Source organism: Rhynchophorus ferrugineus, unplaced genomic scaffold (genome assembly GCF_030347505.1).
Source record: "Rhynchophorus ferrugineus isolate W39M unplaced genomic scaffold, kcgeb_rfMv2 rfM3, whole genome shotgun sequence".
NCBI classification, from domain to species: domain Eukaryota; kingdom Metazoa; phylum Arthropoda; class Insecta; order Coleoptera; family Curculionidae; genus Rhynchophorus; species Rhynchophorus ferrugineus.
This window is the reverse complement of record NW_027472582.1, coordinates 42709334-42733450: the sequence shown is the minus strand read 5'-3', so window position 1 is coordinate 42733450 and position 24117 is coordinate 42709334.

The window sequence follows — 24117 nt, the reverse complement described above, 5'->3', positions numbered from 1 at the left end:
CTAAGGTGTAAAATTTTCGATTGACCATATCTCGGAAACTGTAAGAGATAATGCAATTTGGCAATCGGCAACGTAATTAGTATGCCGAATATTACTTGTAATGTGAATTGGAGCGAAATCGCTAATTCATAAGACCATTTGACAATTCTGGCCCAAGTTAGAAACAGAGCCAATATTGTAAGATGTCGATAATCCATATCTCGGAAACTATAAGAGATAATGCAATTTGGCAATCGGCAACGAAATTAGCATGCCGAATATTACTTGGAATATGAATTGGAGCGAAATCGCTATTTCATAAGACCATTTTACAATTTTGACCCCAGTTAGAAACAGACTCTAAGGTGTAAAATTTCGATTGCCCATATCTCGGAAACTGTAAGAGATAATGCAATTTGGCAATCGGCAACGTATTTATCATGCCGAATATTACTTGGAATGTGAACTGGAGCGAAATCGCTAATTCATAAGACCATTTTACAATTTTGACCCCAGTTTGAAACAGACTCTAAGGTGTAAAATTTCGATTGACCATATCTCGGAAACTATAAGAGATAATGCAATTTAGTAATCGGCAACGTAATTAGCATGCCGAATATTACTTGGAATGTGAATTGGAGCGAAATCGCTAATTCATAAGACCATTTTACAATTTTGACCCCAGTTAGAAACAGACTCTAAGGTGTAAAATTTCGATTGCCCATATCTCGGAAACTATAAGGGATAATGCAATTTGGCAATCGGCAACGTAATTAGTATGCCGAATATTACTTGGAATGTGAATTGGAGCGAAATCGCTAATTCATAAGACCATTTTACAATTCTGGCCCAAGTTAGAAGCAGAGCCAATATTGTAAGATGTCGATAGTCCATATCCCGGAAACTATGAGAGATAATGCAATTTGGCAATCGGCAACGTAATTAGCACGCGGAATATTACTTGGAATGTGAATTGTAGCGAAATCGCTAATTCATAAGACCATTATTACAATTTTGGCCCCAGTTAGAAACAGAGTCTAAGGTGTAAAATTTCGGTTGACCATATCTCGGAAACTGTAAGAGATAATGTAATTTGGCAATCGGCAACGTAATTAGCATGCTGAATATTACTTGGAATGTGAATTGGAGCGAAATCGCTAATTCATAAGACCATTTTACAATTTTGACCCCAGTTAGAAACAGACTCTAAGGTGTAAAATTTCGATTGCCCATATCTCGGAAACTATAAGAGATAATGCAATTTGGCAATCGGCAACGTAATTAGCATGCCGAATATTACTGAAATGTGAATTGGAGCGAAATCGCTAATTCATAAGACCATTTTACAATTCTGGCCCAAGTTAGAAGCAGAGCCAATATTGTTAGATGTCGATAGTCCATATCTCGGAAACTATAAGAGATAATGCAATTTGGCAAGCGGCAATGTAATTAGCATGCCGAATATTACTTATAATGTGAATAGGAACGAAATCGCTAATTCATAAGACCGTTTTACAATTTTGGCCCAAGTTAGAAGCAGAGCCAATATTGTAAAATGTCGATAGTCCATATCTCGGAAACTATAAGAGATAATGCATTTTGGCAATCGGCAACGTAATTAGCATCACGAATATTACTTGGAATGTGAATTGGAACCAAATCGCTAATTCATAAGACCATTTTACAATTCTGGCGCAAGTTAGAAGCAGAGCCAATATTGTAAGATGTCGATAGTCCATATCTCGGAAACTATGAGAGATAATGCAATTTGGCAATCGGCAACGTAATTAGCATGCCGAATATTACTTGGAATGTGAATTGGAGCGAAATCGCTAATTCATAAGACCATTTTACAATTTTGACCTCAGTTAGAAACAGACTCTAAGGTGTAAAATTTCGATTGCCCATATCTCGGAAACTATAAGAGATAATGCAATTTGGCAATCGGCAACGAAATTAGCATGCCGAATATTACTTGGAATGTGAATTGGAGCGAAATCGCTAATTCATAAGACCATTTTACAATTTTGACCCCAGTTAGAAACAGACTCTAAGGTGTAAAATTTCGATTGCCCATATCTCGGAAACTGTAAGAGATAATGCAATTTGGCAATCGGCAACGTAATTAGCATGCCGAATATTACTTGGAATGTGAATTGGAGCGAAATCGCTAATTCATAGGACCATTTTACAATATTGACCCCAGTTAGAAACAGACTCTAAGGTGTAAAATTTCGATTGCCCATATCTCGGAAACTATAAGAGAAAATGCAATTTGGCAATCGGCAACGTAATTAGCATGCCGAATATTACTGAAATGTGAATTGGAGCGAAATCGCTAATTCATAAGACCATTTTACAATTCTGGCCCAATTTAGAAGCAGAGCCAATATTGTTAGATGTCGATAGTCCATATCTCGGAAACTATAAGAGATAATGCAATTTGGCAAGCGGCAAAGTAATTAGCATGCCGAATATTACTTGTAATGTGAATAGGAACGAAATCGCTAATTCATAAGACCGTTTTACAATTTTGGCCCAAGTTAGAAGCAGAGCCAATATTGTAAAATGTCGATAGTCCATATCTCGGAAACTATAAGAGATAATGCATTTTGGCAATCGGCAACGTAATTAGCATCACGAATATTACTTGGAATGTGAATTGGAACCAAATCGCTAATTCATAAGACCATTTTACAATTCTGGCGCAAGTTAGAAGCAGAGCCAATATTGTAAGATGTCGATAGTCCATATCTCGGAGACTATGAGAGATAATGCAATTTGGCAATCGGCAACGTAATTAGCATGCCGAATATTACTTGGAATGTGAATTGGAGCGAAATCGCTAATTCATAAGACCATTTTCCAATTCTGGCCCAAGTTAGAAGCAGAGCCAATATTGTAAGATGTCGATAATCCATATCTCGGAAACTATAAGAGATAATGCAATTTGGCAATCGGCAACGAAATTAGCATGCCGAATATTACTTGGAATGTGAATTGGAGCGAAATCGCTATTTCATAAGACCATTTTACAATTTTGACGCCAGTTAGAAACAGACTCTAAGGTGTAAAATTTCGATTGCCCATATCTCGGAAACTGTAAGAGATAATGCAATTTGGCAATCGGCAACGTATTTATCATGCCGAATATTACTTGGAATGTGAACTGGAGCGAAATCGCTAATTCATAAGACCATTTTACAATTCTGGCGCAAGTTAGAAGCAGAGCCAATATTGTAAGATGTCGATAATCCATATCTCGGAAACTATAAGAGATAATGCAATTTGGCAATCGGCAACGAAATTAGCATGCCGAATATTACTTGGAATGTGAATTGGAACGAAATGGCTAATTCATAAGACCGTTTTACAATTTTGGCCCAAGTTAGAAGCAGAGCCAATATTGTAAAATGTCGATAGTCCATATCTCGGAAACTATAAGAGATAATGCATTTTGGCAATCGGCAACGTAATTAGCATGCCGAATATTACTTGGAATGTGAATTGGAGCGAAATCGCTAATTCATAAGACCATTTTACAATTCTGGCCCAAGTTAGAAGCAGAGCCAATATTGTAAGATGTCGATAATCCATATCTCGGAAACTATAAGAGATAATGCAATTTGGCAATCGGCAACGAAATTAGCATGCCGAATATTACTTGGAATGTGAATTGGAGCGAAATCGCTAATTCATAAGACCATTTTACAATTTTGACCCCAGTTAGAAACAGACTCTAAGGTGTAAAATTTCGATTGCCCATATATCGGAAACTATAAGAGATAATGCAATTTAGCAATCGGCAACGTAATTAGCATGCCGAATATTACTTGGAATGTGAATTGGAGCGAAATCGCTAATTCATAAGACCATTTTACAATTTTGACCCCAGTTAGAAACAGACTCTGAGGTGTAAAATTTCGATTGACCATATCTCGGAAGCTGTAAGAGATAATGCAATTTGGCAATCCGCAACGTAATTAGCATGCCGAATATTACTTGGAATGTGAATTGGAGCGAAATCGCTAATTCATAAGACCATTTTACAATTTTGACCCCTGTTAGAAACAGAGCCTAATGTGTAAAATTGCGATTGACCATATCTCGGAAACTGTAAGAGATAATGCAATTTGGCAATCGGCAACGTAATTAGCATGCTGAATATTACTTGGAATATGAATTGGAGCGAAATCGCTAATTCATAAGACCATTTGACAATTCTAGCCCAAGTTAGAAACAGAGCCAATATTGTAAGATGTCTATAGTCCATATCTCGGAAACTATAAGAGATAATGCAATTTGGCAATCGGCAACGTAATTAGCATGCCGAATATTACTTGGAATGTGAATTGGAGCGAAATCGCTAATTCATAAGATCATTTTACAATTTTGACCCCAGTTAGAAACAGACTCTAAAGTGTAAAATTTCGATTGATCATATTTCGGAAACTGTAAGAGATAATGCAATTTGGCAATCGGCAACGTAATTATCATGCCGAATATTACTTGGAATGTGAATTGGAGCGAAATCGCTAATTCATAAGACCATTTTACAATTCTGGCCCAAGTTAGAAGCAGAGCCAATATTGTAAGATGTCGATAATCCATATCTCGGAAACTATAAGAGATAATGCAATTTGGCAATCGGCAACGAAATTAGCATGCCGAATATTACTTGGAATGTGAATTGGAGCGAAATCGCTAATTCATAAGACCATTTTACAATTTTGACCCCAGTTAGAAACAGACTCTAAGGTGTAAAATTTCGATTGCCCATATCTCGGAAACTATAAGAGATAATGCAATTTGGCAATCGGCAACGTAATTAGCATACCGAATATTACTTGGAATGTGAATTGGAGCGAAATCGCTAATTCATAAGACCATTTTACAATTTTGACCCCAGTTAGAAACAGACTCTAAGGTGTAAAATTTCGAGTGACCATATCTCGGAAACTGCAAGAGATAATGCAATGTGGCAATCCGCAACGTAATTAGCATGCCGAATATTACTTGGAATGTGAATTGGAGCGAAATCGCTAATTCATAAGACCATTTTACAATTTTGACCCCAGTTAGAAACAGACTCTAAGGTGTAAAATTTCGATTGACCATATCTCGGAAACTGTAAGAGATAATGCAATTTGGCAATCCGCAACGTAATTAGCATGCCGAATATTACTTGGAATGTGAATTGGAGCGAAATCGCTAATTCATAAGACCATTTTACAATTTTGACCCCAGTTAGAAACAGACTTTAAGGTGTAAAATTTCGATTGACCATATCTCGGAAACTGTAAGAGATAATGCAATTTGGCAATCCGCAACGTAATTAGCATGCCGAATATTACTTGGATTGTGAATTGGAGCGAAATCGCTAATTCATAAGACCATTTTACAATTTTGACCCCAGTTAGAAACAGACTCTAAGGTGTAAAATTTCGATTGACCATATCTCGGAAACTGTAAGAGATAATGCAATTTGGCAATCCACAACGTAATTAGCATGCCGAATATTACTTGGAATGTGAATTGGAGCGAAATCGCTAATTCATAAGACCATTTTACAATTTTGACCCCAGTTAGAAACAGACTCTAAGGTGTAAAATTTCGATTGACCATATCTCGGAAACTGTAAGGGATAATGCAATTTGACAATCCGCAACATAATTAGCATGCCGAATATTACTTGGAATGTGAATTGGAGCGAAATCGCTAATTCATAAGACCATTTTACAATTTTGACCCCAGTTACAAACAGACTCTAAGGTGTAAAATTTCGATTGACCATATCTTGGAAACTGTAAGAGATAATGCAATTTGGCTATCGGCAACGTAATTAGCATGCCGAATATTACTTGGAATGTGAATTGGAACGAAATTGCTAATTGATAAGACCATTTTACAATTCTGGCCCAAGTTAGAAGCAGAGCCAATATTGTCAGATGTCGAAAGTCCATATCTCGGAAACTATAAGAGATAATGCAATTTGGCAATCGGCAACGTAATTTGCATGCCGAATATTACTTGGAATGTGAATTGGAACCCAATCGCTAATTCATAAGACCATTCTACAATTCTGGCGCAAGTTAGAAGCAGAGCCAATATTGTCAGGTGTCGACAGTCCATATCTCGGAAACTATATGAGATAATGCAATTTGGCAATCGGCAACGTAATTAGCATGCGGAATATTACTTGGAATGTGAATTGGAGCGAAATCGCTAATTCATAAGACCATTCTACAATTTTGACCCCAGTGAGAGACAGACCCTAGGGTGTAAAATTTCGATTGACCATATCTCGGAAACTGTAAGAGATAATGCAATTTGGTAATCGGCAACCTAATTAGCATGCCGAATATTACTCGGAATGTGAATTGGAGCGAAATCGCTAATTCATAAGGACATTTTACAATTTTGACCCCTGTTAGAAACAGAGTCTAATGTGTAAAATTTCGATTGACCATATCTCGGAAACTGTAAGAGATAATGCAATTTGGCAATCGGCAACGTAATTAGCATGCTGAATATTACTTGGAATGTGAATTGGAGCGAAATCGCTAATTCATAAGACCATTCTACAATTTTGACCCCAGTGAGAAACAGACCCTAGGGTGTAAAATTTCGATTGACCATATCTCGGAAACTGTAAGAGATAATGCAATTTGGTAATCGGCAACGTAATTAGCATGCCGAATATTACTCGGAATGTGAATTGGAGCGAAATCGCTAATTCATAAGACCATTCTACAATTTTGACCCCAGTGAGAAACAGACCCTAGGGTGTAAAATTTCGATTGACCATATCTCGGAAACTGTAAGAGATAATGCAATTTGGTAATCGGCAACGTAATTAGCATGCCGAATATTACTCGGAATGTGAATTGGAGCGAAATCGCTAATTCATAAGAACATTTTACCATTTTGACCCCTGTTAGAAACAGAGTCTAATGTGTAAAATTTCGATTGACCATATCTCGGAAACTGTAAGAGATAATGCAATTTGGCAATCCGCAACGTAATTAGCATGCCGAATATTACTCGGAATGTGAATTGGAACGAAATCGCTAATTCATAAGAACATTTTACAATTTTGACCCCTGTTAGAAACAGAGTCTAATGTGTAAAATTTCGATTGACCATATCTCGGAAACTGTAAGAGATAATGCAATTTGGCAATCGGCAACGTAATTAGCATGACGAATATTACTTGGAATGTGAATAGGAACGAAATCGCTAATTCATAAGACCGTTTTAAAATTTTGGAACAAGTTAGAAGCAGAGCCAATTTTGTAAAATGTCGATAGTCCATATCTCGGAAACTATGGGAGATAATGCAATTTGGCAATCGGCAACGTAATTAGCATGCCGAATATTACTTGGTATGTGAATTGGAGCGAAATCGCTAATTCATAAGACCATTTTACAATTTTGGCCCCAGTTAGAAACAGACTCTAAGGTGTAAAATTTCGATTGACCATATCTCGGAAACTGTAAGAGATAATGCAATTTGGCAATCGGCAACGTAATTAGCATGCCGAATATTACTTGGAATGTGAATTGGAGCGAAATCGCTCATTCATAAGTCCATTTTACAATTTTGACCCCAGTTAGAAACAGACTCTAAGGTGTAAAATTTCGATTGCCCATTTCTCGGAAACTATAAGAGATAATGCAATTTGGCAATCGGCAACGTAATTAGCATGCCGAATATTACTGAAATGTGAATTGGAGCGAATCGCTAATTCATAAGACCATTTTACAATTCTGGTCCAAGTTAGAAGCAGAGCCAATATTGTTAGATGTCGATAGTCCATATCTCGGAAACTATAAGAGATAATGCAATTTGGCAAGCGGCAATGTAATTAGCATGCCGAATATTACTTGTAATGTGAATAGGAACGAAATCGCTAATTCATAAGACCGTTTTACAATTTCGGCCCAAGTTAGAAGCAGAGCCAATATTGTAAAATGTCGATAGTCTATATCTCGGAAACTATAAGAGATAATGCATTTTGGCAATCGGCAACGTAATTATCATCACGAATATTACTTGGAATGTGAATTGGAACCAAATCGCTAATTCATAAGACCATTTTACAATTCTGGCGCAAGTTAGAAGCAGAGCCAATATTGTAAGATGTCGATAGTCCATATCTCGGAAACTATGAGAGATAATGCAATTTGGCAATCGGCAACGTAATTAGCATGCCGAATATTACTTGGAATGTGAATTGGTGCGAAATCGCTAATTCATAAGACCTTTTTACAATTTTGACCCCAGTTAGAAACAGACTCTAAGGTGTAAAATTTTCGATTGTCCATATCTCGGAAACTGTAAGAGATAATGCAATTTGGCAATCGGCAACGTAATTATCATGCCGAATATTACTTGGAATGTGAATTGGAGCGAAATCGCTAATTCATAAGACCATTTTACAATTCTGGCATAAGTTAGAAGCAGAGCCAATATTGTAAGATGTCGATAATCCATATCTCGGAAACTATAAGAGATAATGCAATTTGGCAATCGGCAACGAAATTAGCATGCCGAATATTACTTGGAATGTGAATTGGAGCGAAATCGCTCATTCATAAGTCCATTTTACAATTTGGGCCCAAGTTAGAAGCAGAGCCAATATTGTAAAATGTCGATAGTCTATATCTCGGAAACTATAAGAGATAATGCATTTTGGCAATCGGCAACGTAATTATCATCACGAATATTACTTGGAATGTGAATTGGAACCAAATCGCTAATTCATAAGACCATTTTACAATTCTGGCGCAAGTTAGAAGCAGAGCCAATATTGTAAGATGTCGATAGTCCATATCTCGGAAACTATGAGAGATAATGCAATTTGGCAATCGGCAACGTAATTAGCATGCCGAATATTACTTGGAATGTGAATTGGAGCGAAATCGCTAATTCATAAGACCATTTTACAATTTTGACCCCAGTTAGAAACAGACTCTAAGGTGTAAAATTTTCGATTGACCATATCTCGGAAACTGTAAGAGATAACGCAATTTGGCAATCGGCAACGTAATTATCATGCCGAATATTACTTGGAATGTGAATTGGAGCGAAATCGCTAATTCATAAGACCATTTTACAATTCTGGCCCAAGTTAGAAGCAGAGCCAATATTGTAAGATGTCGATAATCCATATCTCGGAAACTATAAGAGATAATGCAATTTGGCAATCGGCAACGAAATTAGCATGCCGAATATTACTTGGAATGTGAATTGGAGCGAAATCGCTATTTCATAAGACCATTTTACAATTTTGACCCCAGTTAGAAACAGACTCTAAGGTGTAAAATTTCGATTGCCCATATCTCGGAAACTATAAGAGATAATGCATTTTGGCAATCGGCAACGTAATTAGCATGCCGAATATTACTTCAAATGTGAATTGGAACGAAATCGCTAATTCATAAGACCATTTTACATTTCTGGTCCAATTTAGAAGCAGAGCCAATATAGTCAGATGTCGATAATCCATATCTCGGAAACTATTAGAGATAATGTAATTTGGCAATCGGCAACGCAATTAGCATGCCGAATATTACTCGGAATGTGAATTGGAGCGAAATCGCTAATTCATAAGAAGATTTTACAATTTTGACCCCTGTTAGAAACAGACTCTAAGGTGTAAAATTTCGATTGACCATATCTCGGAAACTGTAAGAGATAATGCAATTTGGTAATCGGCAACGTAATTAGCATGCCGAATATTACTTGGAATGTGAATTGGAGCGAAATCGCTAATTCATAAGACCATTCTACAATTTTGACCCTAGTGATAAACAGACCCTAGGGTGTAAAATTTCGATTGACCATATCTCGGAAACTGTAAGAGATAATGCAATTTGGTAATCGGCAACGTAATTAGCATGCCGAATATTACTTGGAATGTGAATTGGAACGAAATCGCTAATTCGTAAGACCATTTTACAATTATGGCCCAAGTTAGAAGCAGAGCCAATATTGCAAAATGTCCATATCTCGGAAACTATAAGAGATAATGCAATTTGGCAATCGGCAATGTAATTAGCATGCCGAATATTACTTGTAATGTAAAGAGGAACGAAATCGCTAATTCATAAGACCGTTTTAAAATTATGGCCCAAGTTAGAAGCAGAGCCAATTTTGTAAAATGTCGATAGTCCATATCTCGGAAACTATAAGAGATAATGCATTTTGGCATTCGGCAACGTAATTAGCATGCCGAATATTACTTGGAATGTGAATTGGAGCGAAATCGCTAATTCATAAGACCATTTTACAATTTTGGCCCCAGTTAGAAACAGACTCTAAGGTGTAAAATTTCGATTGCCCATATCTCGGAAACTATAAGAGATAATGCAATTTGGCAATCGGCAACGTAATTAGCATGCCGAATATTACTTGGAATGTGAATTGGAACCAAATCGCTAATTCATAAGACCATTTTACAATTCTGGCGCAAGTTAGAAGCAGAGCCAATATTGTAAGATGTCGATAGTCCATACCCCGGAAACTATGAGAGATAATGCAATTTGGCATTCGGCAACGTAATTAGCATGCCGAATATTACTTGTAATGTAAAGAGGAACGAAATCGCTAATTCATAAGACCGTTTTAAAATTATGGCCCAAGTTAGAAGCAGAGCCAATTTTGTAAAATGTCGATAGTCCATATCTCGGAAACTATAAGAGATAATGCATTTTGGCATTCGGCAACGTAATTAGCATGCCGAATATTACTTGGAATGTGAATTGGAACCAAATCGCTAATTCATAAGACCATTTTACAATTTTGGCCCCAGTTAGAAACAGAGCCCTAGACCATTCTACAATTGTAAAATTTCGATTGACCATATCTCGGAAACTGTAAGAGATAATGCAATTTGGTAATCGGCAACGTAATTAGCATGCCGAATATTACTCGGAATGTGAATTGGAGCGAAATCGCTAATTCATAAGACCATTCTACAATTTTGACCCCAGTGAGAAACAGACCCTAGGGTGTAAAATTTCGATTGACCATATCTCGGAAACTGTAAGAGATAATGCAATTTGGTAATCGGCAACGTAATTAGCATGCCGAATATTACTCGGAATGTGAATTGGAGCGAAATCGCTAATTCATAAGAACGTTTTACCATTTTGACCCCTGTTAGAAACAGAGTCTAATGTGTAAAATTTCGATTGACCATATCTCGGAAACTATAAGAGATATAGCAATTTGGCAATCCGCAACGTAATTAGCATGCCGAATATTACTCGGAATGTGAATTGGAACGAAATCGCTAATTCATAAGAACATTTTACAATTTTGACCCCTGTTAGAAACAGAGTCTAATGTGTAAAATTTCGATTGACCATATCTCGGAAACTGTAAGAGATAATGCAATTTGGCAATCGGCAACGTAATTAGCATGACGAATATTACTTGGAATGTGAATAGGAACGAAATCGCTAATTCATAAGACCGTTTTAAAATTTTGGAACAAGTTAGAAGCAGAGCCAATTTTGTAAAATGTCGATAGTCCATATCTCGGAAACTATGAGAGATAATGCAATTTGGCAATCGGCAACGTAATTAGCATGCCGAATATTACTTGGTATGTGAATTGGAGCGAAATCGCTAATTCATAAGACCATTTTACAATTTTGGCCCCAGTTAGAAACAGACTCTAAGGTGTAAAATTTCGATTGACCATATCTCGGAAACTGTAAGAGATAATGCAATTTGGCAATCGGCAACGTAATTAGCATGCCGAATATTACTTGGAATGTGAATTGGAGCGAAATCGCTCATTCATAAGTCCATTTTACAATTTTGACCCCAGTTAGAAACAGACTCTAAGGTGTAAAATTTCGATTGCCCATATCTCGGAAACTATAAGAGATAATGCAATTTGGCAATCGGCAACGTAATTAGCATGCCGAATATTACTGAAATGTGAATTGGAGCGAATCGCTAATTCATAAGACCATTTTACAATTCTGGTCCAAGTTAGAAGCAGAGCCAATATTGTAAAATGTCGATAGTCTATATCTCGGAAACTATAAGAGATAATGCATTTTGGCAATTGGCAACGTAATTATCATCACGAATATTACTTGGAATGTGAATTGGAACCAAATCGCTAATTCATAAGACCATTTTACAATTCTGGCGCAAGTTAGAAGCAGAGCCAATATTGTAAGATGTCGATAGTCCATATCTCGGAAACTATGAGAGATAATGCAATTTGGCAATCGGCAACGTAATTATCATCACGAATATTACTTGGAATGTGAATTGGAACCAAATCGCTAATTCATAAGACCATTTTACAATTCTGGCGCAAGTTAGAAGCAGAGCCAATATTGTAAGATGTCGATAGTCCATATCTCGGAAACTATGAGAGATAATGCAATTTGGCAATCGGCAACGTAATTAGCATGCCGAATATTACTCGGAATGTGAATTGGAGCGAAATCGCTAATTCATAAGAACGTTTTACCATTTTGACCCCTGTTAGAAACAGAGTCTAATGTGTAAAATTTCGATTGACCATATCTCGGAAACTGTAAGAGATAATGCAATTTGGCAATCCGCAACGTAATTAGCATGCCGAATATTACTCGGAATGTGAATTGGAACGAAATCGCTAATTCATAAGAACATTTTACAATTTTGACCCCTGTTAGAAACAGAGTCTAATGTGTAAAATTTCGATTGACCATATCTCGGAAACTATAAGAGATAATGCAATTTGGCAATCGGCAACGTAATTAGCATGCCGAATATTACTGAAATGTGAATTGGAGCGAATCGCTAATTCATAAGACCATTTTACAATTCTGGCCCAAGTTAGAAGCAGAGCCAATTTTGTAAAATGTCGATAGTCCATATCTCGGAAACTATGAGAGATAATGCAATTTGGCAATCGGCAACGTAATTAGCATGCCGAATATTACTTGGTATGTGAATTGGAGCGAAATCGCTAATTCATAAGACCATTTTACAATTTTGGCCCCAGTTAGAAACAGACTCTAAGGTGTAAAATTTCGATTGACCATATCTCGGAAACTGTAAGAGATAATGCAATTTGGCAATCGGCAACGTAATTAGCATGCCGAATATTACTTGGAATGTGAATTGGAGCGAAATCGCTCATTCATAAGTCCATTTTACAATTTTGACCCCAGTTAGAAACAGACTCTAAGGTGTAAAATTTCGATTGCCCATATCTCGGAAACTATAAGAGATAATGCAATTTGGCAATCGGCAACGTAATTAGCATGCCGAATATTACTGAAATGTGAATTGGAGCGAATCGCTAATTCATAAGACCATTTTACAATTCTGGTCCAAGTTAGAAGCAGAGCCAATATTGTAAAATGTCGATAGTCTATATCTCGGAAACTATAAGAGATAATGCATTTTGGCAATCGGCAACGTAATTATCATCACGAATATTACTTGGAATGTGAATTGGAACCAAATCGCTAATTCATAAGACCATTTTACAATTCTGGCGCAAGTTAGAAGCAGAGCCAATATTGTAAGATGTCGATAGTCCATATCTCGGAAACTATGAGAGATAATGCAATTTGGCAATCGGCAACGTAATTAGCATGCCGAATATTACTTGGAATGTAAATTGGTGCGAAATCGCTAATTCATAAGACCTTTTTACAATTTTGACCCCAGTTAGAAACAGACTCTAAGGTGTAAAATTTTCGATTGACCATATCTCGGAAACTGTAAGAGATAATGCAATTTGGCAATCGGCAACGTAATTATCATGCCGAATATTACTTGGAATGTGAATTGGAGCGAAATCGCTAATTCATAAGACCATTTTACAATTCTGGCCCAAGTTAGAAGCAGAGCCAATATTGTAAGATGTCGATAATCCATATCTCGGAAACTATAAGAGATAATGCAATTTGGCAATCGGCAACGAAATTAGCATGCCGAATATTACTTGGAATGTGAATTGGAGCGAAATCGCTCATTCATAAGTCCATTTTACAATTTTGACCCCAGTTAGAAACAGACTCTAAGGTGTAAAATTTCGATTGCCCATATCTCGGAAACTATAAGAGATAATGCAATTTGGCAATCGGCAACGTAATTAGCATGCCGAATATTACTTGGAATGTGAATTGGAGCGAAATCGCTAATTCATAAGACCATTTTACAATTCTGGCCCAAGTTAGAAGCAGAGCCAATAATGTAATATGTCGATAGTCCATATCTCGGAAACTATAAGAGATAATGCATTTTGGCAATCGGCAACGTAATTATCATCACGAATATTACTTGGAATGTGAATTGGAACCAAATCGCTAATTCATAAGACCATTTTACAATTCTGGCGCAAGTTAGAAGCAGAGCCAATATAGTAAGATGTCGATAGTCCATATCTCGGAAACTATTAGAGATAATGCATTTTGGCAATCGGCAACGTAATTAGCATGCCGAATATTACTTCAAATGTGAATTGGAACGAAATCACTAATTCATAAGACCATTTTACATTTCTGGTCCAATTTAGAAGCAGAGCCAATATAGTCAGATGTCGATAATCCATATCTCGGAAACTATTAGAGATAATGTAATTTGGCAATCGGCAACGCAATTAGCATGCCGAATATTACTCGGAATGTGAATTGGAGCGAAATCGCTAATTCATAAGAAGATTTTACAATTTTGACCCCTGTTAGAAACAGACTCTAAGGTGTAAAATTTCGATTGACCATATCTCGGAAACTGTAAGAGATAATGCAATTTGGTAATCCGCAACGTAATTAGCATGCCGAATATTACTTGGAATGTGAATTGGAGCGAAATCGCTAATTCATAAGACCATTTTACAATTCTGGCACAAGTTAGAAGCATAGCCAATATTGTTAGATGTCGATAGTCCATATCTCGGAAACTATGAGAGATAATGCAATTTGGTAATCGGCAACGTAATTAGCATGCCGAATATTACTTGGAATGTGAATTGGAGCGAAATCGCTAATTCATAAGACCATTTTACAATTTTGACCACAGTTAGAAAAAGACTCTAAGGTGTAAAATTTCGATTGACCATATCTCGGAAACTGTAAGAGATAATGCAATTTGGCGATCGGCAACGTAATTAGCATGCCGAATATTACATGGAATGTGAATTGGAGCGAAATCGCTAATTCATAAGACCATTTGACAATTCTGGCCCAAGTTAGAAACAGAGCCAATATTGTAAGATGTCTATAGTCCATATCTCGGAAACTATAAGAGATAATGCAATTTGGCAATCGGCAACGTAATTAGCATGCCGAATATTACTTGGAATGTGAATTGGAGCGAAATCGCTAATTCATAAGATCATTTTACAATTTTGACCCCAGTTACAAACAGTCTCTAAGGTGTAAAATTTCGATTGACCATATTTCGGAAACTGTAAGAGATAATGCAATTTGGCAATCGGCAACGTAATTATCATACCGAATATTACTTGGGATGTGAACTGAAGCGAAATCGCTAATTCATAAGACCATTTTACAATTCTGGCCTAAGTTAGAAGCAGAGCCAATATTGTAAGATGTCGATAATCCATATCTCGGAAACTATAGGAGATAATGCAATTTGGCAATCGGCAACGTAATTAGCATGCCGAATATTACTTGGAATGTAAATTGGTGCGAAATCGCTAATTCATAAGACCTTTTTACAATTTTGACCCCAGTTAGAAACAGACTCTAAGGTGTAAAATTTTCGATTGACCATATCTCGGAAACTGTAAGAGATAATGCAATTTGGCAATCGGCAACGTAATTATCATGCCGAATATTACTTGGAATGTGAATTGGAGCGAAATCGCTAATTCATAAGACCATTTTACAATTCTGGCCCAAGTTAGAAGCAGAGCCAATATTGTAAGATGTCGATAATCCATATCTCGGAAACTATAAGAGATAATGCAATTTGGCAATCGGCAACGAAATTAGCATGCCGAATATTACTTGGAATGTGAATTGGAGCGAAATCGCTCATTCATAAGTCCATTTTACAATTTTGACCCCAGTTAGAAACAGACTCTAAGGTGTAAAATTTCGATTGCCCATATCTCGGAAACTATAAGAGATAATGCAATTTGGCAATCGGCAACGTAATTAGCATGCCGAATATTACTGAAATGTGAATTGGAGCGAATCGCTAATTCATAAGACCATTTTACAATTCTGGCCCAAGTTAGAAGCAGAGCCAATATTGTTAGATGTCGATAGTCCATATCTCGGAAACTATAAGAGATAATGCAATTTGGCAAGCGGCAATGTAATTAGCATGCCGAATATTACTTGTAATGTGAATAGGAACGAAATCGCTAATTCATAAGACCGTTTTACAATTTTGGCCCAAGTTAGAAGCAGAGCCAATATTGTAAAATGTCGATAGTCTATATCTCGGAAACTATAAGAGATAATGCATTTTGGCAATCGGCAACGTAATTATCATCACGAATATTACTTGGAATGTGAATTGGAACCAAATCGCTAATTCATAAGACCATTTTACAATTCTGGCGCAAGTTAGAAGCAGAGCCAATATAGTAAGATGTCGATAGTCCATATCTCGGAAACTATGAGAGATAATGCAATTTGGCAATCGGCAACGTAATTAGCATGCCGAATATTACTTCAAATGTGAATTGGAACGAAATCACTAATTCATAAGACCATTTTACATTTCTGGTCCAATTTAGAAGCAGAGCCAATATAGTCAGATGTCGATAATCCATATCTCGGAAACTATTAGAGATAATGTAATTTGGCAATCGGCAACGCAATTAGCATGCCGAATATTACTCGGAATGTGAATTGGAGCGAAATCGCTAATTCATAAGAAGATTTTACAATTTTGACCCCTGTTAGAAACAGACTCTAAGGTGTAAAATTTCGATTGACCATATCTCGGAAACTGTAAGAGATAATGCAATTTGGTAATCGGCAACGTAATTAGCATGCCGAATATTACTTGGAATGTGAATTGGAGCGAAATCGCTAATTCATAAGACCATTCTACAATTTTGACCCCAGTGATAAACAGACCCTAGGGTGTAAAATTTCGATTGACCATATCTCGGAAACTGTAAGAGATAATGCAATTTGGTAATCGGCAACGTAATTAGCATGCCGAATATTACTTGGAATGTGAATTGGAACGAAATCGCTAATTCGTAAGACCATTTTACAATTATGGCCCAAGTTAGAAGCAGAGCCAATATTGCAAAATGTCCATATCTCGGAAACTATAAGAGATAATGCAATTTGGCAATCGGCAATGTAATTAGCATGCCGAATATTACTTGTAATGTAAAGAGGAACGAAATCGCTAATTCATAAGACCGTTTTAAAATTATGGCCCAAGTTAGAAGCAGAGCCAATTTTGTAAAATGTCGATAGTCCATATCTCGGAAACTATAAGAGATAATGCATTTTGGCATTCGGCAACGTAATTAGCATGCCGAATATTACTTGGAATGTGAATTGGAGCGAAATCGCTAATTCATAAGACCATTTTACAATTTTGGCCCCAGTTAGAAACAGACTCTAAGGTGTAAAATTTCGATTGCCCATATCTCGGAAACTATAAGAGATAATGCAATTTGGCAATCGGCAACGTAATTAGCATGCCGAATATTACTGAAATGTGAATTGGAGCGAAATCGCTAATTCATAAGACCATTTTACAATTCTGGCACAAGTTAGAAGCATAGCCAATATTGTTAGATGTCGATAGTCCATATCTCGGAAACTATGAGAGATAATGCAATTTGGCAATCGGCAACGTAATTAGCATGCCGAATATTACTTGGAATGTGAATTGGAGCGAAATCGCTAATTCATAAGACCATTTTACAATTTTGACCACAGTTAGAAACAGACTCTAAGGTGTAAAATTTTCGATTGACCATATCTCGGAAACTGTAAGAGATAATGCAATTTGGCGATCGGCAACGTAATTAGCATGCCGAATATTACATGGAATGTGAATTGGAGCAAAATCGCTAATTCATAAGACCATTTGACAATTCTGGCCCAAGTTAGAAACAGAGCCAATATTGTAAGATGTCTATAGTCCATATCTCGGAAACTATAAGAGATAATGCAATTTGGCAATCGGCAACGTAATTAGCATGCCGAATATTACTTGGAATGTGAATTGGAGCGAAATCGCTAATTCATAAGATCATTTTACAATTTTGACCCCAGTTACAAACAGTCTCTAAGGTGTAAAATTTCGATTGACCATATTTCGGAAACTGTAAGAGATAATGCAATTTGGCAATCGGCAACGTAATTATCATACCGAATATTACTTGGGATGTGAACTGAAGCGAAATCGCTAATTCATAAGACCATTTTACAATTCTGGCCTAAGTTAGAAGCAGAGCCAATATTGTAAGATGTCGATAATCCATATCTCGGAAACTATAAGAGATAATGCAATTTGGCAATCGGCAACGAAATTAGCATGCCGAATATTACTTGGAATGTGAATAGGAGCGAAATCGCTATTTCATAAAACCATTTTACAATTTTGACCCCAGTTAGAAACAGACTCTAAGGTGTAAAATTTCGATTGCCCATATCTCGGAAACTATAAGAGATAATACAATTTAGCAATCGGCAACGTAATTAGCATGCCGAATATTACTTGGAATGTGAATTGGAGCGAAATCGCTAATTCATAAAACCATTTTACAATTTTGACCCCAGTTAAAAACAGACTCTAAGGTGTAAAATTTCGATTGACCATATCTCGGAAACTGTAAGAGATAATGCAATTTAGCAATCGGCAACGTAATTAGCATGCCGAATATTACTTGGAATGTGAATTGGAGCGAAATCGCTATTTCATAAGACCATTTTACAATTTTGACCCCAGTTAGAAACAGACTCTAAGGTGTAAAATTTCGATTGCCCATATCTCGGAAACTATAAGAGATAATACAATTTAGCAATCGGCAACGTAATTAGCATGCCGAATATTACTTGGAATGTGAATTGGAGCGAAATCGCTAATTCATAAGACCATTTTACAATTTTGACCCCAGTTAAAAACAGACTCTAAGGTGTAAAATTTCGATTGACCATATCTCGGAAACTGTAAGAGATAATGCAATTTAGCAATCGGCAGCGTAATTAGCATGCCGAATATTACTTGGAATGTGAATTGGAGCGAAATCGCTAATTCATAAGACCATTTTACAATTTTGGCCCCAGTTAGAAACAGACTCTAAGGTGTAAAATTTCGATTGACCATATCTCGGAAACTGTAAGAGATAATGCAATTTGGCAATCGGCAACGTAATTAGCATGGTGAATGTTACTTGGAATGTGAATTGGAGCGAAATCGCTAATTCATAAGACCATTTGACAATTCTGGCCCAAGTTAGAAACAGAGCCAATATTGTAAGATGTCTATAGTCCATATCTCGGAAACTATAATAGATAATGCAATTTGGCAATCGGCAATGTAATTAGCATGCCGAATATTACTTGTAATGTGAATTGGAGCGAAATCGCTAATTCATAAGAACATTTTACAATTTTGACCCAAGTTAGAAGCAGAGCCAATATTGCAAAATGTCCATATCTCGGAAACTATAAGAGATAATGCAATTTGGTAATCGGCAATGTAATTAGCATGCCGAATATTACTTGTAATGTAAATAGGAACGAAATCGCTAATTCATAAGACCATTTTACAATTCTGGCGCAAGTTAGAAGCAGAGCCAATATTGTAAGATGTCGATAGTCCATATCCCGGAAACTATGAGAGATAATGCATTTTGGCATTCGGCAACGTAATTAGCATGACGAATATTACTTGGAATGTGAATTGGAACCAAATCGCTAATTCATAAGACCATTTTACAATTCTGGCGCAAGTTAGAAGCAGAGCCAATATTGTAAGATGTCGATAGTCCATATCCCGGAAACTATGAGAGATAATGCAATTTGGCAATCGGCAACGTAATTAGCATGCCGAATATTACTTGGAATGTGAATTGGAGCGAAATCGCTCATTTATAAGACCATTTTACAATTTTGACCCCAGTTAGAAACAGACTCTAAGGTGTAAAATTTCGATTGCCCATATCTCGGAAACTATAAGAGATAATGCAATTTGGCAATCGGCAACGTAATTAGCATGCCGAATATTACTGAAATGTGAATTGGAGCGAAATCGCTAATTCATAAGACCATTTTACAATTCTGGCCCAAGTTAGAAACAGAGCCAATATTGTTAGATGTCGATAGTCCATATCTCGGAAACTATAAGAGATAATGCAGTTTGGCAAGCCGCAATGTAATTATCATCACGAATGTTACTTGGAATGTGAATTGGAACCAAATCGCTAATTCATAAGACCATTTTACAATTCTGGCGCAAGTTAGAAGCAGAGCCAATATTGTAAGATGTCGATAGTCCATATCTCGGAAACTATGAGAGATAATGCAATTTGGCAATCGGCAACGTAATTATCATGCCGAATATTATTGGAATGTGAATTGGAGCGAAATCGCTAATTCATAAGACCATTTTACAATTCTGGCCCAAGTTAGAAACAGAGCCAATATTGTAAGATGTCGATAATCCATATCTCGGAAACTATAAGAGATAATGCAATTTGGCAATCGGCAACGAAATTAGCATGCCGAATATTACTTGGAATATGAATTGGAGCGAAATCGCTATTTCATAAGACCATTTTACAATTTTGACCCCAGTTAGAAACAGACTCTAAGGTGTAAAATTTCGATTGCCCATATCTCGGAAACTGTAAGAGATAATGCAATTTGGCAATCGGCAACGTATTTATCATGCCGAATATTACTTGGAATGTGAACTGGAGCGAAATCGCTAATTCATAAGACCATTTTACAATTCTGGCCCAAGTTAGAAGCAGAGCCAATATTGTAAGATGTCGATAATCCATATCTCGGAAACTATAAGAGATAATGCAATTTGGCAATCGGCAACGAAATTAGCATGCCGAATATTACTTGGAATGTGAATTGGAGCGAAATCGCTATTTCATAAGACCATTTTACAATTTTGACCCCAGTTAGAAACAGACTCTAAGGTGTAAAATTTCGATTGCCCATATCTCGGAAACTATAAGAGATAATGCAATTTAGCAATAGGCAACGTAATTAGCATGCCGAATATTACTTGGAATGTGAATTGGAGCGAAATCGCTATTTCATAAGACCATTTTACAATTTTGACCCCAGTTAGAAACAGACTCTAAGGTGTAAAATTTCGATTGCCCATATCTCGGAAACTATAAGAGATAATACAATTTAGCAATCGGCAACGTAATTAGCATGCCGAATAATACTTGGAATGTGAATTGGAGCGAAATCGCTAATTCATAAGACCATTTTACAATTTTGACCCCAGTTTGAAACAGACTTTAAGGTGTAAAATTTCGATTGACCATATCTCGGAAACTATAAGAGATAATGCAATTTAGTAATCGGCAACGTAATTAGCATGCCGAATATTACTTGGAATGTGAATTGGAGCGAAATCGCTAATTCATAAGACCATTTTACAATATTGACCCCAGTTAGAAACAGACTCTAAGGTGTAAAATTTCGATTGCCCATATCTCGGAAACTATAAGGGATAATGCAATTTGGCAATCGGCAACGTAATTAGTATGCCGAATATTACTTGGAATGTGAATTGGAGCGAAATCGCTAATTCATAAGACCATTTTACAATTCTGGCCCAAGTTAGAAGCAGAGCCAATATTGTAAGATGTCGATAGTCCATATCCCGGAAACTATGAGAGATAATGCAATTTGGCAATCGGCAACGTAATTAGCATGCGGAATATTACTTGGAATGTGAATTGTAGCGAAATCGCTAATTCATAAGACCATTATTACAATTTTGGCCCCAGTTAGAAACAGACTCTAAGGTGTTAAAATTTCGATTGACCATATCTCGGAAACTGTAAGAGATAATGTAATTTGGCAATCGGCAACGTAATTTGCATGCTGAATATTACTTGGAATGTGAATTGGAGCGAAATCGCTAATTCATAAGACCATTTTACAATTTTGACCCCAGTTAGAAGCAGAGCCAATATTGTTAGATGTCGATAGTCCATATCTCGGAAACTATGAGAGATAATGCAATTTGGCAATCGGCAACGTAATTAGCATGCCGAATATTACTTGGAATGTGAATTGGAACCAAATCGCTAATTCATAAGACCATTTTACAATTCTGGCGCAAGTTAGAAGCAGAGCCAATATTGTAAGATGTCGATAGTCCATATCTCGGAAACTATGAGAGATAATGCAATTTGGCAATCGGCAACGTAATTAGCATGCCGAATATTACTTGGAATGTGAATTGGAGCGAAATCGCTAATTCATAAGACCATTTTACAATTTTGACCCCAGTTAGAAACAGACTCTAAGGTGTAAAATTTCGATTGCCCATATCTCGGAAACTATAAGAGGTAATGCAATTTGGCAATCGGCAACGAAATTAGCATGCCGAATATTACTTGGAATGTGAATTGGAGCGAAATCGCTAATTCATAAGACCATTTTACAATTTTGACCCCAGTTAGAAACAGACTCTAAGGTGTAAAATTTCGATTGACCATATCTCGGAAACTGTAAGAGATAATGCAATTTGGCAATCGGCAACGTAATTAGCATGCCGAATATTACTTGGAATGTGAATTGGAGCGAAATCGCTAATTCATAAGACCATTTTACAATTCTGGCCCAAGTTAGAAGCAGAGCCAATATTGTAAGATGTCGATAATCCATATCTCGGAAACTATAAGAGATAATGCAATTTGGCAATCGGCAACGAAATTAGCATGCCGAATATTACTTGGAATGTGAATTGGAACGAAATCGCTAATTCATAAGACCGTTTTACAATTTTGGCCCAAGTTAGAAGCAGAGCCAATATTGTAAAATGTCGATAGTCCATATCTCGGAAACTATAAGAGATAATGCAATTTGGCAATCGGCAACGTAATTAGCATGCCGAATATTACTTGGAATGTGAATTGGAGCGAAATCGCTAATTCATAAGACCATTTTACAATTTTGACCCCAGTTAGAAACAGACTCTAAGGTGTAAAATTTCGATTGCCCATATATCGGAAACTATAAGAGATAATGCAATTTAGCAATCGGCAACGTAATTAGCATGCCGAATATTACTTGGAATGTGAATTGGAGCGAAATCGCTAATTCATAAGACCATTTTACAATTTTGACCCCAGTTAGAAACAGACTCTGAAGTGTAAAATTTCGATTGACCATATCTCGGAAGATGTAAGAGATAATGCAATTTGGCAATCCGCAACGTAATTAGCATGCCGAATATTACTTGGAATGTGAATTGGAGCGAAATCGCTAATTCATAAGACCATTTTACAATTTTGACCCCTGTTAGAAACAGAGCCTAATGTGTAAAATTGCGATTGACCATATCTCGGAAACTGTAAGAGATAATGCAATTTGGCAATCGGCAACGTAATTAGCATGCTGAATATTACTTGGAATGTGAATTGGAGCGAAATCGCTAATTCATAAGACCATTTGACAATTCTAGCCTAAGTTAGAAACAGAGCCAATATTGTAAGATGTCTATAGTCCATATCTCGGAAACTATAAGAGATAATGCAATTTGGCAATCGGCAACGTAATTAGCATGCCGAATATTACTTGGAATGTGAATTGGAGCGAAATCGCTAATTCATAAGATCATTTTACAATTTTGACCGCAGTTAGAAACAGACTCTAAGGTGTAAAATTTCGATTGATCATATTTCGGAAACTGTAAGAGATAATGCAATTTGGCAATCGGCAACGTAATTATCATGCCGAATATTACTTGGAATGTGAATTGGAGCGAAATCGCTAATTCATAAGACCATTTTACAATTCTGGCCCAAGTTAGAAGCAGAGCCAATATTGTAAGATGTCGATAATCCATATCTCGGGAACTATAAGAGATAATGCAATTTGGCAATCGGCAACGAAATTAGCATGCCGAATATTACTTGGAATGTGAATTGGAGCGAAATCGCTAATTCATAAGAC